The sequence below is a fragment of the Penaeus monodon genome, chromosome 26 (assembly GCF_015228065.2).
Source record: "Penaeus monodon isolate SGIC_2016 chromosome 26, NSTDA_Pmon_1, whole genome shotgun sequence".
NCBI classification, from domain to species: Eukaryota; Metazoa; Arthropoda; class Malacostraca; order Decapoda; family Penaeidae; genus Penaeus; species Penaeus monodon.
Genome location: NC_051411.1, coordinates 594,802 through 600,114, shown reverse-complemented (window position 1 = coordinate 600,114; position 5,313 = coordinate 594,802). Strand labels below are relative to the sequence as shown.

General features: G+C 46.6%; 1 pseudogene; it reads left to right on the top strand.

Annotated features, from left to right (window-relative positions):
* The first annotated feature begins 1,584 nt into the window (after window positions 1–1,584).
* Window positions 1,585–2,674, top strand: LOC119589793 (annotated as a pseudogene).
* The last annotated feature ends 2,639 nt before the right edge of the window (window positions 2,675–5,313 follow it).

Here is a 5,313-nt window from a genome sequence, read left to right as displayed (position 1 = left end):
ACGAGTATTACGTATTAAAGGGACAGAGAAGAAAAACGAATGATGAAGTCCCTTGAGAAAAATAAATTGTAAAGACTGACTGTTGGACATTTTGAACAAAAGGAAATTAAAGTTTATTGGTCATGTGATGAGAAGTAAAAGTATTGAGAAAAACTTGTGACAGGGATGGGATAGGAAACAGAGGAAGAGGCAAGCCGAAACAAGACTGAGCAAACAGCATCAAAGATATTTGCGGGTTGTCGTGGTACCAAGTGGAAGAAAAGCTTTAAGATCGATTTTGAGTGGCGAAGGATGGTGGAGAGGTCCACGGCTGCTTCAAAACATGAGCATACCGTTATTGATGATGATGATGATATATTAATATATAATTAATAATATATTATATATATAATATAATATATATGTATACATATTATATTTTTAATATATATATTAATATATACATATAATATATTAATATATATATATATATATATATAATATTAAGTAAAATATAAAATATATATATATACAAACAAAATTATAAAATTTTATATATATTAATATAAAATATTATATATAGTATATATATTGTGTGTGGTGGTGGTGTGTGTGTATACATTAATGCATAAATGTTTTGTACTGTATACAGATATGTGTCTGTGTATATTTTATGGTGTTTTATTATATATAATATATAATTTTATATATATATATATTTTATATATATATATATATATATATATATAAACGTACGGCAAGTAGATTGGATTAAAAGCACTGAAATGGTAGGGTTGGAGCGAAGGTAGAAATGTCTATTGTCTCCTGTATGTCTGTCTCTTTCTCTCTCTCTCAGTATGTATGTAAGCATGTATGTGTATAAGTGCATTAGTGTAGACTTCATTTTGACAGAAAAAAACGATTTTTTGCAGATATTGTAAACATTGTGTTCACTCATTTTCCACACCTTATGTTTCTCTCTTTGTGAGTGTTTGAGAAAGTATGTGCATATACAACTATCACATTCGCATTTACTCGTACAATTTGGATGCGTCAACCGAAGATGATACGTAAAAACCCCGACCTGAAGAAGCGCAGACATTTGGCTAAACCTCCATTTCCCCAGTTTGCTGTTCCGGCTGACCTTTTCCCGCGGGCTGCGTAGCGGTGCTGAGCGGACTGGCTCGATCGGGGATGAATGAACTCGTGCGCAAGGGAGCAAGGGCGGCCCCCGCCCCTCCTGCCCCGATGGCCCTGTCCTGGTTCCTGTAGCTGCGAGGTATTTAAGGGCAGCGAGGGAGGTCGACCACTTTACCTTCTCCCCCCCCCCCGCCCTTCGATTTCTTCACCTCTTTACTTCATTGTTTATGATTATGACTTCGCAGTCGCGGTGAAGGACCGACGCCGAAGGGAACCAACTGACGAAGGATTTACTCTCCGATCTTCGCGATGAAATATTATAATTCGTCGCCCTTGTGTCGGCACGGAAATGCTTCTCTCCTCTGTTGCAGCTGCGCTTGCCCTGCAAGTGAAGGGCTTATGGTGTGGACAGATGTAGGACTGAATATCCATTAAGTACATATATAAACAATAATTTGCCTCCTCCGTCAGCTGGTGCTGCTTTCGCTGGTGGGCGTGGCTGCCTGCAGCACCTCCCTCATCGGGGCGGATCGAGCGAGGGACGTGGAGCTGCAGTACACGTGAGTAATCGCACAGCGTCGTCTTCCTTGCCAAAAGAGTCTTCCCTCCCGAATGGCCGCGTCTGAGCTCTGTTGTGTTTCAGCTTCGTCGACGGCGCCGGGCAGAAGGTGAGGGTGGAGGTCGAGGCCGAGCGCCTGGGCCTGTCCCTCCGGAAGCAGCCCGACTCGGAGCTGGACGTCGAGAAGGAGGTCATTTCCGACGGCGAGGAAGCTTCTTCTGTCGACGCCGCCGACGCCCCGGCACCGAAAGCCGCGGCGCGACTGCGCCTTGGCTCCGGCTGCCACGTCCTGTCGTCGACCCCGCTTAGCTCAGGCCGAGGCCGCCCTCGACCCTGCCTCGTCCATGCTGCTCCTCGGGACAAGGACACTCGTTTTTTGTTCAAGTGGGAGCCGTTCCTGCTCCTCAGCCTGAGGTGGAGAGCGCCTACGTTCAGGCCCCCTTTCCCCACAGCCCAAGTAGAAACGCGTTTCGTCGAAGTAGAGGCCGTTCCTCCTTCTCGCCGCGAGGTGGAAACGCGTTTCGTCCAAGTGGAGGCCGTTCCTGCTCCTCGCCGCGAGGTAGAAACCCGTTCGTCCCACCGTCCCCGTCTTCCAGCCCGAAGTGGAACCCGTTTTCCCTCCTAGCAGAAGCTGTTCCCTGGCACCTTTTCGAAGTGGAAACGCGTTTTTTTTGTCCAAGTGGAGGCCGTTCTGCTCCCCGCCGCGAGGTGGAAAACCCGTTTCGTCCAAAGTCCCCGTCTTCCAGCCCAAAGTGGAAACCCGTTTCGTCCCAAACAGAAGCTGTCCCTGCACCTTACGAAGTGGAAACCCGTTTCGTCCCCACGTCCCGTTGCCAGCCGGAAGTGAAACACGTTTTCGTCCAAGTGGAGGCCGTTCCTGCTCCTCGCCGCGAGGTGGAAATTCGTTTTTTTATTCAGGTCGGGGCTGCTTCTCGACCCGCCGTGGAAACTGCCTTCGTCCACAGCCCCCGGGGCCGCCCGCTGCTCGCCTGCTGAGCGAGACGACTACCCGTTCCCCGCCGGCCTCCTCCGCGGGCCACCGCGCTCGGCGCCCCGCCCTCCGAGGCCACTTCTCCCACTGTACGCCGGCGGACAGCGGCGAGAAGTGACCGCAGAGGAGCCTGCGCCAATTGTCCGCCATTAACGTTTAATATTATTATTATTTTACATTCCTTGTTTCAATGACCCTATGGAATTCCATGGAGATTTACATGTACTTCAGTTTTTCAGCACACTTCCTCTTACGCGCATGTATAATTATGTGTAAAATAATATGTGTATTTTTATTAAAATATTATATTTTATATATAATTTTATATATATATATATATATATATTATATAATTTTCAACAAAATATAAATAATTTTATATATAATTAAAATATATTATATATTATAATATATATATATATAATATATGAAATATATATACATTTAAAAATACACATATATACATTAAAGGCCTTTTGTAGCAATCCCTTAAACCCCTAAAACTTTGATACATTGTATCAAGGTTGTTTTCGCTACATAACACGATATCATCGAAGATTGTCTGAATTACAAAGTTTTTTGAGAAAAGGAAAAGTTATCATTTTTTTTACATGAAAAAGTCAATAGAAAAACCATAAAAGCACTTTTAATATTTCTGGGAAACTTTTTATTAGAAGCAAAATCATTGTGGAAGCTCAAATAATGAAAAAAATGCCTGACTACCTGCAACGTCTATTTTTTTATCCACACACTTTTCGCTTCGAAAAGGCCGTAAAAAAGTTTAAATTTTTTTCTGGATTCAGTAAAAATTTTTTTTTTTTCTTATTACTAATTGTTCTTCATATGAATTTTTCATAAGGGGTTTGCATTATTTTTCCACCGCAGGGGTTCCGTGCCCCAAATCAGACAACTGGGTAATTCTAAATGATAAAGAATTTACTTGTTTTATTGATTTAAGTATATAACAAATCAGAAAACCGCTTTTTCTTTGAATATTTGAGCTTGTAAAGTTATATCAAGACGTCAGAAGATTTGAAGACAAAAATCCCACGGAAGTCAAACCACGTCAGTGACTCGAAATTGGGGAAATTCTTACTATAAACGCACTTTGCGGGGAGGGGCACCCCTTTGAGGAGAAGCCACAGATTTCCACTGCAAAATATTTTAGTTTCGGTCATGAGTTATAATTGTAGTTACATCAAGACATCGTCACATTCTTTTTGAGGTGGGTTTTGACAACTCCATTGTGAATCCTCATGCTTGAGGCTCTCTTTGGGGCGTCGGGGCTACCCCTGGATCCATGGGGGGGGGAGACCCTTTGGGGTACTCTGATTTTCGCTTGGTTTTTTCTCGGGCGGGCTTTTTTCTGGCTTGGGCTGGCCTTTCCTGGGCAGGCTCACTTCTTCTATTGGGTTTGGGCCTGAATCCCTGGTTGGGGTCTCCCTGGGGGGCATACCCGGCTAGGTCTGCCGTGGGGGCATGCCTGGCTTGGAGAGGGGAGGGACCGCCCTGGGGAGGGAGGGGGATTGGGCTGATTTGCCCTCTCCATTTTCCTTCCCTTTTATGCTTTTCAATCTTTTTGAATGTCGTCATGGAAACGTCGCTGCCTTTCCCCTTTTCCCTTGGCCCGGGACAAGGAACTGCACTGCTGTGCCCCCAAGCATGTCAGGATCGCATGCCCCCCTCGTCAAAGAACAGTCTTTGGGTCTGGGAGGCCCGTGTGGTGCTGTTGGAACCTTCCTGTGGTTCCCCACTTGTTTTACTTGGGGGAACCCCCGATTGTCGGAGTTCGGTTTCGGCTGGGGGCAGCTTCCCCTTTAGGAGGTCGGGAACTCTTTTTGTTTTTGTTCCTCCCCCAACGTAGGTGCCGGGGGGGGCAGGAACAAAGTCTGGTCGTTTTTCAACCCATGCCGTTGAGGGCCCCTTTTCCTGAAAGAACCCAGGCTCCGGGCATGTGCCTCTTGGCAAGTTAGGACATTTGGCTGTTGAGTCCTTTTTTTCTTTTTTAGTGCCTTTGTGAAACCCTCGGTATTGTGTGCCTTGTACGGGGACCCACTTTTTTGTTTGGCTTGATTTAGCCTGGGGGGCCCCGTACTTCGGGGCACTTAAAACCCCCGAAGGGGTTCAGAAATAAGTGCGTGGGGATGGGGCCCCCTTCCCCAATAAAGGCTGGGCTTGGGCCCCTTTCAGGGTCACCGGGACTTCCCTGGTTGGTTTCCCCTTGCAATCGGAAGCCCCCAAAAACCTGGGGGTGTGATGCTTCACCTCCCATCGATAACTGAAAAGCCAAGTAGCACCATCTTGATTCTTCTCCTCGGTTTCATGGGGGGGCCACTTCCCCCCATCTTTTGCTCCTTTGTCTCCTGCGGGAAAACAAAGGGTGGCTTGATTTTTTGGGCCCGATATGCCCTGTCCCCCAAAACCCGGACCAGCCGGATTTGCGCGGGCTCTCCAATCCCCTTTCCCATTTGGAATTGTCGAAGCCTTGGGGTTTGAGGGGGCCCTTTAAATTTGCGGGAACCCCTTTGGGGGGCCCCAGACTCCCATCAGAGGGGTTCCCCCGGCCCTGGGCCCGTTTGGTCCCCCCTTTTCGGCTTTGGGGTTTGCTCGTGGAGGCACCACTTTTTTCGGCTGGTTCAGCTGG